Here is a 20,125-nt window from a genome sequence, read left to right on the forward strand (position 1 = left end):
GACGTGACTATCGTCCAGTTAAGTACTTGGTGTATACCAAGTGGACCTAATTAGTTAGGTGTAAATTCACACATAAGTATCGTATACCCACATTTTGGCTAACAGTGTTATAAACGGTCAGTTAAATACAGGGTGTAAACAGAGTGTAATTGATGGTTTAATATCTCGATCAATAGAATCCCGACACTTGTCATCACCAGGATTGCTTTGCTTCAAAGCTTTTACTTAATTTAATTTGAGGAGGTATCATACTCACCGTGCAACATGGAAGTTTATATGACTTGGCATTTTAAAGGAGAAGAAATATTGGCATTGAATCAAGTACAAAATCACCGTGCAACATGGAAGCTTATATGACTTGGCATTTTAAAGGAGAAGAAATATTGGCATTGAATCAAGTACAAAATGTCGCTTAAACAATGTTTGCCACCCAATATCCTTGTCTAAATCCGGCGATCACTATATTAGTATTTGCGCATCTCAAGATGCAACTCTACAATCACTGCATTGGCAAGCAGCAAAACCAACGCAACTGCATCATGTGTTACAAGCCTGAACTTAACCGTTTTCTTCATGATATGGATATATATTTTCTATATAAAAATAGAGTTTTTTCGAGCGGCGTGGTTAATTGGAGCTTCTGGTAGATTTTGGTCCCACCATAAATAAATTTTTGATAATATAATAAAATTTCGGCCAATGAAATTTGAGGAAAATATTTTCGGCCCCATAATATAGTTTTTAGCCAATCATATCCAATAATTCATTTTACCTAAAATAGTTAAATCTAATAAAATCTCATATCATTACCAAAAATGTATTTAACACTAAAATTCTTAAATATATCGAATGAAATCACATCAAAATATTTTTTTCATCACGATTTCATCATAAAATCAAATCAACTATTAAATAATTAAAATAAAAATGTCCGATGTCCAAACTACATTTCTTATAAATATATTAATCATAACTACATTTCCCAAATATTTTAGTACCAATTAAACTAACCTAATTGCAGTATACGATTCCAAAGTAAATAAAAATGTATTAATCAAATTTTGATCAATGATTAAAATTTAAAATCAAAATACATAAAGTTGTAGAAAATTACCTGTAAATATCGGATGCGTACCTCCTCTTCCGCAAAGAAAGAAAATGATTTCTAATTCTGCCCAATAGTCAAGATACAATCATTAATAGATAATCATGATGAACTAGACATGATATTTAGCAAAACTTTGAATATGAGGAACAAAAAAAATGTCAGGAAAAACTAAAAGTGCAACCAAATAGAATACAATGAACAAATCTCAATATTTTAATTTATTAATTAATTTGGTATATTTCACAAAGAAATAGAAAAATAATATTGTAAGAAAAAAATTCCTATTGCTAAATTTAGGGAATACACTCAATATTTTCGGATAAAAATACCACAACAAATAAGATGCAAATTTTCGGTAAATTTGGGACAAAATATTGCAGTAGCTAAATGCGTCTATCTTTTAGTTATATTTAGGACAAAAATAACGCAGTAACTAAATGCGTCTATCCAAAAATAGTGAATATCAAATATTTTAAAGATTACATAATTCTTAAGAATCGGTATTGTTTCCTAAATAGAGTTATTTTTCATGGAATCTTCGGCCATGGTTACTCTAGAATACTGCAACAAATAAGATGTAAATTTTAAAAACCATTCTCACTTCGTGGACATGTAGTATTTTCGTTATTTTTAGAACAAAAATATTGTAATAATTAAATGCGGCTATCCAAAAATACTGGATATCCAATATTTTAAAGATTACATAACGTAAAAATGATTTGATTTTTTGACCTATTGTAACTTCTGAGTTTTTCTTTTTTGGAGGGAAAGAATTAGAAAGGTTTAAGAATTCAAAATTCTATTTTAGTTCTGTCTTTTCTTTATTTTATTGCTCCTTCCGAAAGATATAAGAGCTGGTGAATTGAAAAAAAAAAGTTTAAGAATAGGTGTTGTTTCCTAAGTAGAGTTTTTTTTTTACGGAATTTTCGGCCTTGATTACTCCATATATAAAGCTCTCGAACTAACGCCAAACCTAGTTTGCAGGTTTCTTTTTTTTTTGACTAGGTTTTTATATTATTCTATTTCATGTAGTTTTTGGTTCTTTTTCTTATCCATTTTGTTGTTGCTGTTTGTTTTGCATGTAGCATTGGTTGCAGCACTGGGAGGTCGCGATTCTTTTGAAGATTCTGATGATAATAATGTCGTGGTAGCGGTAATGAGAGGTCATGGTTCTTTTAAAGCTTTGCCATGGTAACAATGAACTCGCACTAGGTATAAAATATTAAATCGTTTTTTTTTTGTTATTCCAGGGATTTTTCATTTTTTTGGTTTTGCAGTTGGTGATATCTCTTCTCAAAGGGAGATTAGGTGATAAAACTAAACCTTCTTTTTTTCCGTAGGAGTTTTCATTATTTTATCATACTTCTTATCTATGTTTTTTTGTGATTTTTATTTGTGCTATTCTTTTCTTTGATTTTAAACCTCCTATTTCACATTGTTTTTGAGTGGGCGATCTACACAGATAATGCAGGGAAATTTTTCAATGATAACCCGACTTCCGATAAGTCAAAGGTGGCGATGATTGTTATCACATTCGAGAGAGGATCATGTAAATACTACATCTCGGCTCATGGTTAGTAGTCTTAGATGATCATGTGTGTATTTTTAAAAGATGCACCAAATACAATTTGACAAGTTGAATTGTCTACTGAGTGGGATATTAAATGGAACGTTTTTCGAGTTACAAATGATTTTATGCTTTGTTTTGTGTTTATTATTTCGATACGTTGTTTCTATTTAATGGAAATGAACTTACAACAGGACTATGCAAAATAAAAATTTCATAATAACTCATGTCGATGCTTTTATTTCTTTAAAAGTAATATAGCAAGATACTACGAATTGCATTCCCATCAAAATTTGATATTGTCCCTTTCATCTGAGATTGCTTTCCCCACTTCGTATATGAGTTACTATTTGAGTCTAAATATGAATTCGAATACCTGCACTAACATGTGCATTACCGGTGGTTAAGTGTGACTCTTATGATGTAAAGTAAAATAATATTCTTATGGGATAGTTCATTGCATGTTCATTTTCCTTTATTTATATTTATTTTATTAATTCCTTTACCTTTGTTGGTTTATTTCAGGGTTGGATCTATGGATGTTGAGGTCAAGCAAAGAAAAATTGTTAATCAGAGAAAATGGACCAGGAAACCAACAACAACGAACGCCCTGAAAATGTATATTGTCGAATTAGTTTTTTACATTGTACTGTGTGAAGCACTTTTTTTTTGTCTCTTTTTTCGTTTTGTATTTATTTGTAGTTTTCCCGACAGTACATATCTGGGAGTTTGATAAAGCCTATTGTTTTACCAATATGAGAATTTGGTAGATATAATTTTTTACATGTCTAAAAACGAAAAAAGAAATTTTTTGCAAGACATGCATATTTTAGTCAATGGATTCAGAATCGATGAAGTGACTGCTAAAACGATATCTATCTAAACTTTAGCGTGTCTTGAAACAACTCTAAGTATGATGAGTACAACATTTCCTATATTAGGTTTAGATATATACTTCTTGAAGAAGATATAACCCTTGATTTAATTGAACATGTGAAGGTGTCAAGTATACAACATTGCCTATATTAGGTTTAGATACATACTTCATGAAGCAGATACCACATTGCATACATTACACTACACCAAATCTAGACTTTCCTAACAATAAGTTTCCTAACAAATTTTGATTTGGTGACTCAACTAATCCGTTATAGTTCTAGTAACCCTTATAAAAAGTTAGCAAGTTAAGAAATAGTTACCATAATTAGGAATTATCTCATAAAAATTAAACAACTATTCAAAGTGTGAGACATTAGTTATACATATCTAACACATTTTTAACTAAATAACTATTACTACTATTTCTACCCAAAATTGGATGCACATCAAAATAAACCCCATCTTTATAACTCTTTATCATTTTCATTGGTAACACACTTAGGCATTGCTAACACAATGGTTTATTTTGAAATTTTGAAAATGTAAAATAAAATTTTAAGATTTTATAAATCTTCTGCTTGGAACCGACTATTGGGGCTAGAACCCTGGAATAATCCAATCCCGGAACAAATACAGTGGGATAAAAAAGTTTCAGTTCCATATACTTTCCAACCACTGTCGACAGGACCAAAGTCACCAATCCAAACTCGAACACAACAAAGACTTGGACGAATTTTTTATCTCCTTCTGCACCTTAGATTGAAAATAAAAAACCCAATCAATTTCGAATTGAACTCCAATAAAGGAAAATCCGTCATCATTCTTATGATCCAATCAAAGAAAAACCCATCTTCATTCTTATGATTTCGCTGTGTTTTCTTCAACTCATTAGTTTCAAGGAATTTGAAGAGAAATAAGAACGAAGAAGGTGATTTATTTCTGGTGAAATCCATTGGTTATCGTTGCTGGTATGGTTGCTCTTATTGTACTTTTTCGATTACTCTGATTACAGTTTTTTAATTATGAACCTAGGGTTTGAACAATGAGGGATTTTTTAATTAGGTTCTAATTGGGGGTTTATGATTGTTGAATTTATTTATTTTTGGTTTTTTCTGTTTGCGGTGGTTATGGTCTATAAGTTCTCTGTTAAGTTATGGGATTGATGTCATTTTGCGATAGTCTGTAGATTTTGGATTGTTTATATATTCTGATCAGTGTTGCCGATGCATAGTAATGTACTGGTGTGCTATTTCTGCCATTGGATTATCATAATTTTTAAATTTCAAGCTTATGTTGCTTCTAGGGTGAATTTGTATTGTTGAAAATATTTTGTAAGTTGAAGGGCAAAAGCCGCATTGCAACCTCAATCATTGTAGGAAGTTGTAGATCATATCTGCCTATTCTGGTGTTTGGGTAGACTTTACTTTTTGATTTGAATCTTTTGATACATGATCTTGTGCTGATTTAATTATCTGGTCATAGAGCAATTTTTTTCGTTGGTAACCTTATTACTGGTTTTAAGAACTCGTTATCACGATTTGGGATTTTGAGCAGGATTTGTATTGTTGTCTTATAAGTGTGGATCTTTGAGTTTAATGCTTATTATTTTCTTAAATGATGCAGTGCATTGGGATGTAAATTCATGAGCTTATTTGTTTGTGTATGTATGTCCACAATGTTGCTTGCATGATCCATGATTTCCACTTTTGATATTTCATGCCCAAAGGGCTAACCTACTCTGATAAGCAGAGTGTCCTTTGAAGGTAGCTACATTGTGGTAAATTTCTTTTCATCTGACGAACAAAATGTGGAAATGGGGTTTGACCCTCTAAAGACTCTGTTAACAAGATTATCATTTGGCATATGTGTCTAATAGATATTCAGTAAATGTATGAGTAATTTTTACCAGATCTCGATTTCAGTTTATTGTTCCTGTGCTTAATTGATATAAGACAAGAAATTTCATTTTAAGTGTTATTTCTGTTATAGGGAAAAGCTTCAACTCAGCAAAACGTCTTTTGTGCATTGGCTTGAAGTTGGTCTTCAATATCACTTCAGTCGAGCAGGGATGCTATTGAATCACAAGACCCGAAACGAGCCATGCAAACCTGGCGCCCACTTCATCACACTTGAAAAGATCAATGGTGAGGAGAAGAAGCTGCATACAAAAATTAAGGTAATCATATATGATGACCATCTGTGACTACTATACATGTATCCTACAATATTGTTTACCAAATGTAGTTGAATCCTTTCTAGGCACATGAAGCCATCTCACTTATATACTCAAGCTCATCAGAAACAGTGTTCACTAAGGGGTTAGTTGTTATTCTCCTGGGTGAATGTGTAATCTATAACAGATCTGCTGAGAGTGGTAAGGATTCTTTTATGGTAGTTGATGCCATCAGCCAGAAGATTGGTCTTTACTCCATACTTCCTAAATTTGAATTGCACAGAAGAGGTTTCCTTCGATTTTTCGAACAAGGTATGTTTTGGTTTAAAATATTTATCTTCAATTTTACTTTTTCCCATTACACTCTTCGTAAAGATTCTTCAGTCCTATCCCTTTACTGTACCTATTGTCCCATTGGCAATCGTAAAGTAAATGTTGCCGAACTGCCATAGACACCCAAACTTTTTTTTTTTGCCTTGCAGGAGTCTGTCCAGTTTATAGAAAATCTCGCATGCCTGTACAGTTTGATACATTAAGTTTCTGTACGCCAAACAACAATGATTTCTTGACTAGTACATGAGCAATATTTAGTGTATGCTGAATGCACATAGTTTTGTTATGTTTAATCAACTGAGGATAATGGATTGCGGAAGGAAAACTTGCACACTACTATTTAATTTGTAATGATGATTTCCCATTTTGTCTTCAGTCCTGGTCCTAGTTCTAGATCAAGTTGAATGTTGACATTTTGTTGTTTGGTGCTGCTGCTGGTTTATGACATTTCTAACTGTATGCCGAAAGTCAATTATTGGTTTATGACATTTCTTAGATGTGCATATGCGGGGGTGAACCCCAGGATCGAAGTGGACAGTAGAGTGACTTCTAAAAATGCTTTCCAAGGTGTAGTTATGAACTCTTATGGATTTCTTTAGTAATTAGATACTATTGGGTCAGCACCAATATATCTTTACTTCGGACATGCAACACATACAAAAATGTTTGAAAATCCTGTGGTTATTCACATACAGTTGGCTCATCTTATCGATGTGCAAGGTAAATGTCTCCTCAAACCTACTCTTTGTAACATGGATTTCTTTGTTTGGTTACTTTGTTACTTCTAAGACATACCCATTTATGGCCCTTGCTCCGCAACAAAATGGAAGGGTGGTAACTATGGCCTAAGTACCGCACATGCCCATGTATGGACTGCATTTTCTTCTATTTTCTCTACTTAGTTAAATTATTGATTGACTCAGCTTATTAGTTGTGAAGTTGTTTAATTCTGGGGTTTGACTGTTTAAGAACTCCAAAAATTAGTTTGTCCTCTCATTGCTGTATTGTCTTGTTTTTTAGGTTTGTTGTTCCTCTCATTTCCAGTTTTTAGCCAGAAGATATTGAATATATGAAATTGCTGTTTTCTTTTTGACTTTTTTTTATAGATTGCTAGGATAAAGCGGTACGGGGACAAGTTTTTTGTAGATGAGGTATGCTACTTGCTCTTGCAAATGCCGAACTGGTTTGTTCGGTTGTTCCTCATTCCTCACACATCGAATAAAGCAACCTCTATAGGCAAATCTATCCACCACAGTCATGGACGACATTTTTTGGGCAATAGTACTGCTATTTGTCTAAGTACATAGATTCTTCAAGAATTAATTTCACTGTTCCGACCTTTGTGCTAAATGGTCGTTATAGACTTTAAAGTGGGGATAGCAAACGATACATCATGTCAGTTCTAGACCTTTGTCAGTTTTTCTTAAGGTTTCATGGAACTGCGTTTTCGATTGACTTTTTTTTTCTTGGTTGTCTGTCCGAGTGGTTAATGTGTTTGCAGTTGACAAATTAAGAAGATAATCATATAATTCTTTAAACTATACGTGTTTGAATACTAATGAATCTGTGGTGCAATGGTAGCACATCTGACTTTGATGCAGAAAATGCGTGTTCGATTCACGCCAGGTTCACTCACTTGTATCTTTCATCAATGTTTTCCTTGTAGTGCAAATTATATAAATGTGTGAAATTGTGTGCGCAGTTTATATGGAACGGTAACGTGTTTCAGTAATGCAAATTATCTATAACTATACCAAATGATTTATTGCCGATTAGATTCGCATTTCCTTTTTTAGTATGCACTCGTCTTTCCTAATTTAAGACAACTTTGTCATCCGATAGCATGGCAATCTGCTATTTAGATAAAATATTTTTGTTTTTAACTAATTTGTAAGAATTTCGTAATTATGTATATTGAATTGACGACATCTATTTTTTCAATGTCGTTCAAAACTTAGTAATTTACCAATTTCTTCAAATTATTCGTAAGTATGTCGTAATTGTCTGCAAGAATTTAGTTGATCCCGTACCTCAATAATTGATATGTGACTATACCTACCAATATCTTCAAACTTCTCGTCAATCGTGTACTTACATTTATTTCATTAATCTCGTTCAATCTAAACTTCATGTTAGAATTAAAAAGTCGGCCTCGTTGATCCGCAATTTACTTATCAATTTATATATGTGCAACTTATGTCGAAATCTTGTTTGTTGTAAGTTCGATTATGGAAACTTATCTTTAATAGTCCTCAGTTCGATTTTGAAAATCTGGTATTTATTATTTTCAAGAGCAATATTTATTTCGTTGTAAGTTAAAAATACATCTTCAGACGAGTGCGCTAATTTCTAATATTGAAACCTCGTTAGTTATCAATTCACTCTCGGGAACTCATATTTTGTTACGTGTCAAAATAATCATTAATTCGATGTAGGTCAAAATATACCTTCAGATGAATGTTTAATATTAACTGCCAGAATATCGTTCATTATCAATTCATTCTCCCAGAAAATCAAAATCTACATCAGAGTTGTAAACCTACTAATGTTTGCAATATTATCCTTAATGATTTATTTCACTAAGTTGGAATGTTTACTGGAACCCTTAATCTATCGTAATTGGGATTTGAAATTTGTGAATTCATTTCTCATTTTCTAAATCAATCTTACGTGAAAATGGTCGGATTCATCGTTCTTGTGAAGTTTCCGACTTATAGTAGTCCACTCCCATCCAGGTTTCGAGCTCAGACCCACTTTCTTTCTCGAAGTCGCCCGAAAATGGTTTGTTTAAGGTTTCGGAGAATATTCTGATGGAATCTTACCTATAAATGGTCTGATTCATCGTTCTTACGAAGTTTTCGACTTATAATAGTCCACTCCCGTCCAGGTTTCGGGGTTCAGGGTTCACTTTATTTATCGAAGTTGACAGAAAAGGGCTTGTTCAGGGTTTCAGAGAAGATCCCAATGGAATCTTACATGTAAATGGTCGGATTCATCGTTCTTCCGAAGTTTCCGTCTTATAGTAGTCCACTCCCGACTAGGTTTCGAGCTCGGAGCCACTTTCTTAACTTTTGTTGAGAGTTGTGATATAACTGGTCATTGCCTATGTTATGTAGCTAGTTGTTATCGGTTACAAGTTACTTTGGAAATAAAGGTGTAATCGATCACATTTTGGTAATGTCCTCGTGACATAGGTTTGTTTTTCCCTCGATAGGGAACTTATCTTGTTTCCGAGGTATTTTTCTTCTTAGAAATTTCTGAGGAAGGTAAGGTGTGACATCTGGGACAATTCAAAGTGCTTTTCGAGAAACAAAACAAAGATGTACCAATTTCTACAAATTAATCCGACCGAAATTTGATATGTGACTTTATATTTACCAAATCTTTTTCAAAATCTAAACTTCCAATAAGAATGATAACTAATTTTTTTTTGAAATATCTGATATGTGACTCAGAATTTTTTGTTATAAGATCATTCTCGAAAACTCAGTAATTATTATTTACTGATCCTAATTTTAAATTTCCCGATTCAGCGGCGTGGAACCACGATAATGTTCTCATATGATTTTAGTGTCTATTTTATACTTGTTTTACCTATAATTCTTACATGTATTCTTGTCATTACTCTTGTTTTCTCTTATTTTTTTCCTATTAAATCTTAGTATCTCATATTAAGAAGAGAAATACTCCAAGTATCCAAGTTCCTAAGTCGAAGACAAGCGGAAGAAGTCCGAAAAAAATGAGCAAAATTTCTCAAAAGCAAGAGACGGGCCAAATACTAAGATTAACTCATTCAAATTCATGATTTTTTATTACCATATTGAAGAGAATTCAATTTCGAAGAGAATGCAAAAAGAATAAGGTCATTCGAAATTCGGACGAAGAAGTTGCCGGCAAATCAGAGATACGCAGAAAGCACAAATTTATCCAAAACAAACACAATTTCTTTGATCCGTATGAAAATGCCAAACGAAATCCGCACCATCCACAGATCCGTATGAAAATCCCACACGAAATCTGCACCATCCACAGGTTTCCATAATCTGTATGACCAAATAACTATCACTTTCCTCTACGACTCTCTCTTCCTCTCTTTCTCTTTCTCCTCCGCCTCTCTTCTACCAAAAATAGAACCCTAAGAGCAACCACAGTCACGGCCAAATTTGGGGACTAAACTCAAATTTGGTCTCAAAATATGCCGCAACGGAAGGGACCAAACCCAAATTTGATCGCCAAAATTAGGGTTTGAGACCAAATGTGGTCGTTAACCCAGACTAAACGAAATATAATGGGACGGAAGTATTAATAGCGTATGAAAGCAGACGAGATTTTAGTGACCGTATGAAATCAGACGGAAGTATAATTAACGTATGAATCAGGCGCATCTATAAACTCCGCCTAACCAAACGCATGTAATACATACGCCCCAACACAGACGTAGTTATATTGTACGCCCCAATGGGACGTTGGTATATTTTACGTCCCAATGGGACGTTGCTTTAATGTACGCCCCAATGGGACGTTGGTATATTCACTCGTTTAGTGGGCTAATACGTTATTAGAAGAAGATTAGTGGGCTAATACGTTATTAGAAGAAGATTAGTGGCTAATATTTATGTAAATTCACTAATCAGGCGGTCATTAAAAATGCGCCTGAATCAGGCGGTCATTGAAAGTGCGCCTGAAATCAGGCGATCATTAAAAGTGCGCCTGAATTAGACGGACATTAAAAGTGCGCCTGAATCAGGCGCACATTAAAAATGCGCCTGATATCAGACGGTCATTAAAAGTGCGCCTGAATGAGGCGGACATTAAAAATGCGCCTGAATGAGACGGTCATTAAAAGCGCGCCTGAACTGGGACGGTCATTAAAAGTGCGCCTGAACTGGGGCGTTTGTTATACTTACGCCTGACTAAAAATAGTCTTCCACAACTGTGGTTGCTCAGTGTAAAATGCCAATTTTTTTTTAGCTTTTGGTCTGCTATTTGGCATTTGGTCGACTCCATGACTGTGGATGCTCTAACAACTGCCGCCACCTTCACGACTCAGTGACCACCACCAATGAATCAATCTCTCTCACTCGCTCTATACCATAGATTACTTAATTGCTTAGCGATGGCAAATTAAGAATGATTTGGGCGTCGTTAAGACTTAAAGCACAAAGATTAAGCCGGATCTAGGGTTTGTATAATCTTCTCCTAAATTAAATCTGCACAGATTAACCTTTTTTTTCATTATTGGAGTGTGTTTTATGCAGACTTCAACATCTATTTTCATAGTTCTAAATATGGGTTTCCATATCAGCCTTTGTCGACATCAAGGAATTGGGATTTTCTGGTAACTTTTTTTTCCATTAATTCTCGTGGTTAATTAACTAGGGTTTCTGGTGGTGACTTAGTTTATTGAATAGTGCAGATGTTCTACGAGTCTTTTGCTGAATCATTTGGGGTAAAATGGCTTGGTGCTAAGGAAGATGTTGCTTGTAGGATTAAGGAGTCTTTCTGCTACTTAACCTTTCTCACTCCCTGTATAGAAGGTGATGAGCAGAGAAGGCTTTCAGATGAATCAATTTCTGTAGATAAAGCCATTAATTGTTGTTGGCCTCCTAATTTTGTCAAATATCTGTTTAGACTCATTTTGTTGAGCTTCGTTTGTGTTTTAGTAATCAATGTCACATGGATTTGATGTTGTTTCTTGTTTATTTTTCAGATGATTGATGAAACACATACAGATGGAAGACCTAACCAATGCTGACTGGTGATTCCCTGTATTTCCCTGTATTACTATCATGTGCAGGACATTACTTTTGTCTATCTTCCTGGATGCTGTAACTGTATTTGCCTATGGAACTCTATTCAAGTGCATTCCTGTGAAACATATGGTTGCAGGTCTGCATATGATGCTCTCATTCCTGTTTTAAAGTTCATTTTATATTTTGTTTATTCACTAATAAAGTATTTGTTTGATTTTTGCAGGAAATTATGGAGTTGCTTTAGCAGTTTTAGAACTTAAAGAGTAAATACCTTGCCATTCAAAAATGTCGTGACTCACTAGATTAATTATCGATTGTTTATACTTATGCATAATGTATGTACAGGCTAAAAAGGAAGGTTTGGTAGCCGAGGATGCTCGAGGGCTTGCTTGGATGGATGAAAATATAGAAAAGATGGAAAAGTAAACCCTTTAGCAGTTGAGAAAAATGTGAGTATGCTTGGCCTTATACGCAAGTGTTGCAACCATAGTCATGGCAGCAAGCATGAACTCGGTGAATAGTGCACCAAGGAATGACAATACGGACGAGACTCTCCTGCAAAAGCATACTGAACTAGTTACCAATGTGAGTTTTCAGTTACAAGCTCTGTTTTCGTTGATATCTTAATGCACATAATATTTTAACCAGCTAGGATATGTCTATATATTTGCAGGTGTTCGGGTTTGTTAATTATGAGTTCATGTTAATGAATTTAATCCTTAATTCCATATGTAGATTTCTGTCTTAACTTTACGAAATTAAAACTGCAATGGAAGAGAGATCATTAATGCAAATTCAGGATACATGACAAGTATATACATTATGCATTATAGGTGAGTGGACTTTAGCACAACCATATTCCCCTTGTACCTAGATGGGATGCCGCTCCATTGCTTGTATTCGTCACTAGTTCACAAAGTGCCAACAGACTTCTTAGGATTAGCTGCCAGCATTCATGAATTCTTGAATTTACCCAGTTCTCATTATGAAATCTTGAATTTACCCAGTTCTCATTATGAAATCTTGAATTTTCCCAGTCCTGCATCAAAAGTAGTTTATAGAGCTCTGCGCGCTCTTGCAACTGAGTCCTTTGAATTACCGGTTTAATGTCTTAATTGTCTAGATGTAATGGTAGTACCTGTACTTGAGCCGGTGGCTCACTTTTTCTATTTGTTTTTGGACTTCAGCTCATCCACCACTAAAACCTGACATAGTTGTGGTTATATTTTGGGGTTCACTTGCAGAAACATAAAATGTACAGTGCTTTATATGTCTAGAGGAAACGTATAAAATTGCCAAGCGTACCATCTGGCCAACCCAAACTACAACTAGATGAAATGGAGCAGGATATGGTATTATTATAACAGTAGCAGAATGAATAACAGACGTCGTTGAGTAGATGAAACATCAACTATCACTTGAATATTTTGGTAAGAAAGGTGAAGAGCATCGTTACATTCTAGGTATATAAATCCTACCAATAATCTGAAGAATATTGTTAGATGCCATGAAACTTTTTGAGGCAATTTCAACTCTCCCATCTTCATATATACTTCAGTTCATTTTAAATTTGGCCCTAGAACCGAAATGGTTCCAATGCTCGCGAAATTTAATGAATTTTCCTTGTTCATTTTCCTTTTCATAAAGCTTGGTGAGCTTGGAAGGCTGTTAGTTGCGATTATATTTCAAATGATAAAGACTTGATGTTTTTTTGGAACATCCATTAAAGATACATATAGTACAGATTATATTTCAAATGATAGAGACATGATGATTTTTGGAACATCCTTCAAAGATACATATAGTACGGTACCTTTTTCTTTCTTTCTTTGGGACATCCTTTCAACATAAATGGAAGATTGAATGTTTATAGTGGACTGTATTTATTATCACATTGACTGCTTATTATTTAGGGGATTCACTGTCTTGTACGAGCACTACAATAGTCGGCCTTTCATTACTGTTACGGATGCAGTGGATTCTACAGTTTAACTGTTCGAAGCATTGATCAGTTACTAAAGAAGAGTGCTTTCTCTGACCAAAAGATTCATGATATATTCACTCTTTCGAAGATGTTTGCAATTGTTCAACACTCTTTGTCTGCAAGTTTTAGCTTATTATCTTAATATTTGGTAATTGTGATGCCTGATGCTTCTATTGGTACTTGGTAGTGAAATGGCCCCTGCAGACTCTCTTTGCTTTCTGTCCCTTTCCTCCATATGAAAATACGTTCTCTTTGCTTTCTGTCCTTTTCCTCCATATGAAAATTTGTTCTTACTATACTTTATGTTTTTAAGTTAATGTGAGAAATTTGCACCTCATGTGCGTTAGTAATGCAACTATAGCAGCCGTTTGCCTTATCTCCTACACCAATACTTGCTCAGTTCAACTTATTTTCAATAGTATTCTTATTGTTCCTTTTCTTTTGTCTCTGTGCAGATGATTTTTGAAGGGGTTTATGCCTTGCACCCAGATATTGGTAAATCACCCGACTTCTGGATAGCAGCAGCAATACCTGCCAACAACAATTTAGTTCTATATGTTGAAAGTCTTAATTGCATCAGAAATCCAGGTCTTGTTGGTGTTTGGGAGAATATATTGCAAATGAATGGGTAACTTTGGCCGGTCTCCTGGAGTTTATGAATGAAAACTTGACTAACTACTTTTTGTGGAGTGGAAACATATCTTTCTTTTATTTAGAGGATCAGACACTTTTTTGTGCTGTGAAAGCTTCTTGAGTCGCTACTTTCTCATATGAGATCTGTAATTTGTGGAATTTTGCACAACTATTTTTATGTAACTGACTGTGCTCCTTGTATATAATGATCATGATTTACTAATATATAATTATATATTTCCAGTATTCATTCCTTTTACTCTTATGATTTCAATGGATGGATTGTAGATTAAAGAGTAGTTTTATGGGTACTGGTAACTATCAGGTCCGGCGATCGGAAACTGTCAGGTCCGATTACCGGAAATGGTCAGGTCCGGCGATCAGAAAACTGCCGGTTGTTACATATCAGACCGACACATGTAATTTGTTTAGTGGTCATTTTAATGGTGATAGAAAGAGTTAGCAATGTTTATAACATAATGTTTACATTACAAAGTAAATATGAAGTGTAAAATGTCAATAGTTAGAATAAATATTGTAATGAAATGAAGGTGTTAGCCTATTTAGTTTCCCTAATGGATTAAAAGAGTTAGGCACAATTCTCACACATTATATAACTGCATTCCGGTAACTATTTATTTTAGTTAGGGAAATTAGGTTGTATTTTTTTGTAATGCTTTTTTGCTATGAGCAAATCCTTGATTTGGTGTAGTGTTAGTTGAAAAAATATTGGACGTGTGAAGGTTTCAAGTATTCATCAAAATTGAGGAAATATGAATCCATTGGAAAGTTGTTTTTTTTTTGTGCAAGTCCAGGATGCACATGAGTTTAAAAAAATTAAACTCATGTTCGTCATTATATCCTGGGTATTTCCTTTACATGCGTGTCCAATCCCAACTTTCGTCCCATTGGTTTTATTCCGTTTTTAGAAAAGAGGTGTTATTCACAGAGGTAATGTATAATAGATTATTGAATTCTCTATTATTTTTATGTCAAGAATTTGAGGTCGGTCGTGGAGATCATCATCGTCTTCTAAAAACTATCATACTATTTATTTCTCGCGTAAAAAAGCAAGGGCCTATTGCAGCTAGCTATAAGAATTTTCAATTAGGAGGTCTTGATAATTGCATGTTAGTTCTTTATAAAAAAAAATTGAAATTTATTGCAAGTGCCATGAAACATGCTAGAATATTTTGAAGACGCTTGGGATGGATTAGGTAGAATGATATTCTTATTTCATTTCCAAAAAAGAAAATTATGGTTAAGAATGACATAACATGTCAATGCATGGACGCACACCATTTGTAGGTAAAATTGTATTGTCATGGCGTTCTGGCGGAACATGAATACTTGATTCCTAGGTATTAGGTGTCCCATTTATAAAAAAAAAATTGACGCTTTTAAAGCGAACTAATAGATAATTTTACTTCAGAAAATAAAAAAATATATGTAGAATCTCATTCCAACTTCGAAAAATAAGATCTCGATGACATCAAGTTTTTAAAGCGATACTGGGTTTGAGAATACATAATTTTGGCACTTCTTTTACATTATGAAACCTTTCTTGGTGTTACCACCTCGAGCTAAAATTTAAATTCAAGGATGCTGACAGTTTTTACATTTTAAAGGATAAATATCCTAGGATTTCCAAGATCTGTTCAATGAAGTATCCGTAAGTTATATGAAAACTGAAGGTGTTTGGAATACTGGTTTTTCTCAAAAATTAAACCTAGCTAACTCCATAGATTTTCTGGAATTATGACACGAGCTAACAAACAACTAGTTACGGACTGGTAAAGAGGACTCGATGGTGAAGTATAAATCAGGTGATCCGTGGTCAGTTTTCTATAAAGCGGACAGGGAGAAGGAGGACTCATTTTCTTATAAGTCACTTAACTGGTTAAACTCTATTCCACCTAGAGTTGCATTCTATGCTCAGTTATGCTCCATCAAGAATGTCGTTTCGAAGGAGGGGTATTGATCATTTGGGGTTTATCCTATGCTCCAATATTACAATTGCATATATAAACTCACTTGATGTATATATAATCACTTATTTGAATCCTAACTTTTTGTTTCCACGAAATGAAACACATACTTGAATATATATGAAGTATTGAATGGCACTAATGGAGTAGCTCATCTAATTGTGGAGTGTCAAGTTAAATTAAGGCTTGAGTTTCTATATATACCCAACGATTTCGGTTTCTTGCAAAGACGCAAAAGTATTGCACGTGACCAGGGTTTAGTAGCATAAGAAATATGAAGGAAACAAAGCCATCGAGACAGTAGATAATGATACTGTATGGAGATTTTCGTTTCTTCTTTCACTCTAAACTGCAGTGTCTCCCTTAGAGCTCATATTTGTGTTTGCCTTTTAATTTTGGTTATCTTATTTTCTTACACACCTACTCGTATATTATCTTATTGATTTTTTATTTGTAACATATGTATCATGCTTACTGATATGTTACTGATTTCTATTATTTTTTTGTAATAAGGGCATCCAATATTCCATAAGCAAGACACAGAGTCGTACATCGTACGGGTGAAAAACTAGTATATATATAGGGTGTTGTCCATATAATCAAGTACTCGTACACTTTTTACTTAGTCTCACCTCAATCATTAGGGTATGACCCGTGCCGTAATGGCACGGCCTTTATGATTTTCTTTTTTTGAAGCATATTCATGATGTTATTATTGTGGAATATCACTTTCTAGATGTGTTTGTCGGTTCTTCTAGGAATAAAAAAGGGTTTATTTTTTAACATTTGATGTTCCTTGCTACTCATTTTATAAAATAATAAAATTGCTATTTATCATTTGATTTGGTTAGTCTCACACTATCTAGACATTTGCATAAAATAAAAACTAGTATATAAAACTCGAACACTAATAAATTTTCCTTTAAATATAACTTTTTCCTTCGAAAACAAAAAAGGAAAAAATTTCAATCGAGTGGTTTTTGGTAATATGTTTTTTAAAGTTCTCATATTTCTACCATAAATGAGTATAATCTGAGAGGACCAACACCACTTTCACAATCAATCGTTGAAAATTGAAGTTAAAACTAATAGGAGGGATGATAAGGATTTCATGACATGGTAACGTAATTTCTTCTAGAAAAACCAAATAACAATGAATTTGAAACTAATTTTTTTGTGATGTATTTCTCTTACTCCCTCCGTTCCATTTTAGATGAGTGTTTAGGGTTATTTTTTTGTTCCACAATACTTGATAGTTTTCATATTTTTCCCACAAAACTACCAACAATGCCCTGACATTTTATCTTGGAACCATAAATTTATCTTTAAATACACTAATAGCAATTAATGTTTGGAGACTTTTTTCAAGGGTATGAATAGAATTTTTTTATATCTCTCTCCATTTCTTAAACTGCGTGAAAACTCTGACGTGATTTGTAGATAGTGGTAAAAGTGGTTCGATTCTCAGACTTGTGAAGGATATTAATTAGATTTAAATTCTAATATTAAAATAGAATACTCACTAAAAATTATAGCAAACTCAATCAAAGATGATATCAATACTACAAGAAACACTGAGGCCAAGATTCCACTATTTTCCAAGTTCAAAGTGATTAAACCAATACTTATATTTATGCAATTTTCTTGTTTAATTTGATTCTAAAATATTGCAACAAGTAGATTTTCAAAAGTAATAATTGTAAATACCAAGTATGAAGCATCAAAAGTCTTAAAACTAACCATACTCCATCAAAATAGATCACAATCACTCAAATAAAAATCATATTCAATAATAGTTCAAGGAAAATAATCATATAATTATTGCAAATAAAAAGATAAAATAGGATATACCACTTTTTGTTGGAAAAATAGCTTCCTCTATCGCCTCAGCAATGGGGTTTAGCTCCTCATATTAATCATGATCTCAAAATATATGTTTGTTGCTCAAAAGATGATTAAAAGAGTGAAAAGTAATAACAGAGACTGTTTGCAACAGTGTATTGATGTTGCAAAACAGCTGTTACAATGGAACTGTTACAGAAAAACTGTTGCTTTGTCGCTGATTTTAAGACCCTAGAATACGACTGCCCTGCACAGCTTAATGTTCTTCATCTGTTAAACAACGACACTGTTCTGCGACTGTTTCCCGTGCGTCAATGTTCTTCGCGTTCTTCCTCTTCAGCAGCAGCAACAGCAGAAACAGAGTTTGGTAAAGCTCTGATTTTTTCTTCTCTGGCTCTCCTTAGGTTCCCAAACTCTCGACACCTCTTCTATATGACCCAAGACATCTATTTATATCAAAAATACCGATTAAATCTCTCCCAAATCTTCCCAAATCTCTTTCCTTCTCTTCACGGCCAAGTTGCGGCAATTTCTTGTTTTAGAATTTCTACGCGTTTCTGAGCTTTCCTTTTTATTCTAAACTCTTCCTTAGATAGATACAAATCTTTGGGAAGGTTTACATCGCTTTAATCTCTCTAAAATTCCCTAAAACAGGTCACACACGTGACTTTCCATATTTTCTGTTGTGAGAAAAATCCGTCGATTGAGCCCAATCTAATCGATTTAAACACCCACATCAGATTCCTAGACCCATAAGGAGTCTATCCTATGAAAATCAGAGGTTTAATCGACCTCAAACTCCTCCAAATCACGATTGCCAAAATTGTTCTTCACTGCACTATTTTCCCGCCAAAACCTGGTTTTTGAAATGTTGAAGATGGTTGCCCCTTATCCAGAGTAGGGGTGCGATTAGAAACTGCCTGGAAATGGGATGCCCCTTAGTAATTAGGTTACCCCTTATCCAAAGTGAGAGTCCGAATAGCAAATGTCCTCCGGGTGCTTTCCGACAACTTTTCGAGCCAATTTTTTCCAAAAATGTTTATTGGCCAAAAATACCTACAAATAAATAAAACACCATAATAAGTACAAAAATGAGCCCTAACAATATATAGAATCGAAACAAATCGGACACAAAAATATGTCTATCAAATACCCCCAAACCTATTATTTGCTAGTCCTCGAGCAAAAATAAAATAGAAATAAAATCCTAACTCACTGTCGCAGGCATTGTCGATTGCATTTAGCGTATGCAATAAGCCTTTAAACCCCTAGGTGTCCCTAATGGCGGAGTGTTGTCTCCGGAGGGCTTACCAGAGGTATACCCACAAAACCTTTATACTCCAAACCCTAGCTATCTACACAGAACCTTGGAAGGCACTAAAGAATCTCCTTGGTTGGCATACTTATTGACTACAGGAGGAAGTATACTGATGCGAAATTCCAATTGTTGTACACGAGTTTGCACTCAAGCATACTAAAATTCATATGAAGTGACAGAGCTCTACTCAGATAGTCGCACTATAGACATCAATATCCGGAGTCAAAACTAATCACATGGATAGATCAAGAAGATGGATATAGAAAAACATAGTTGGTTTTGATGTTTACTAAGTGGACGGTGTTTCTCATATCTGTCTGAAGGCCTCCACCAAAATGAACCTATCCTAATGGACTGAGATACCGGTCTGACTAATATCAACACACTGGCATATACAACAGTACCCGTGGTCGATAATCCTAACTCTAGGTCAACACAACTGGCATATACAAGGGTTCCAGTGGTCGACTTTATTGAATTTATTCCAGTTGGTCTGGTCTCTTTTTCTTCTTCTTTTTCTTTTTTTTTTTCTTTTTTTTTTCTTTTT

At 34.1% G+C, this 20,125-nt stretch overlaps 2 long non-coding RNA genes and 1 other non-coding gene across 12 annotated transcripts; all 3 read left to right on the forward strand.

The window, feature by feature from the left end:
- The first annotated feature begins 4,253 nt into the window (after positions 1-4,253).
- Positions 4,254-7,620, forward strand: LOC113353364. Of its 4 annotated transcripts, none has more exons than XR_003361240.1 (4): positions 4,254-4,522; positions 5,544-5,730; positions 5,814-6,780; positions 7,167-7,620. It is a non-coding gene; the product is annotated as an uncharacterized LOC113353364 (long non-coding RNA). The 4 variants fall into 4 exon arrangements; XR_003361242.1 differs by having other exon boundaries at positions 5,814-6,039; positions 6,557-7,620; XR_003361241.1 differs by having other exon boundaries at positions 5,814-6,039.
- TRNAQ-UUG lies at positions 7,621-7,691 on the forward strand. The gene has a single exon. It is a non-coding gene; the product is annotated as a tRNA-Gln (tRNA).
- Positions 7,692-11,069: 3,378 nt separating this feature from the next.
- Positions 11,070-14,670, forward strand: LOC113347779. Of its 7 annotated transcripts, none has more exons than XR_003359244.1 (9): positions 11,070-11,242; positions 11,319-11,398; positions 11,477-11,597; positions 11,771-11,949; positions 12,037-12,076; positions 12,159-12,398; positions 12,487-12,646; positions 13,058-13,276; positions 14,253-14,670. It is a non-coding gene; the product is annotated as an uncharacterized LOC113347779 (long non-coding RNA). The 7 variants fall into 7 exon arrangements; XR_003359243.1 differs by having other exon boundaries at positions 12,549-12,646; XR_003359240.1 differs by lacking the exon at positions 12,487-12,646 and having other exon boundaries at positions 11,472-11,597.
- Positions 14,671-20,125: the final 5,455 nt, after the last annotated feature.

This window comes from Papaver somniferum, chromosome 2 (assembly GCF_003573695.1).
Source record: "Papaver somniferum cultivar HN1 chromosome 2, ASM357369v1, whole genome shotgun sequence".
In the NCBI taxonomy this organism is placed as follows: domain Eukaryota; kingdom Viridiplantae; phylum Streptophyta; class Magnoliopsida; order Ranunculales; family Papaveraceae; genus Papaver; species Papaver somniferum.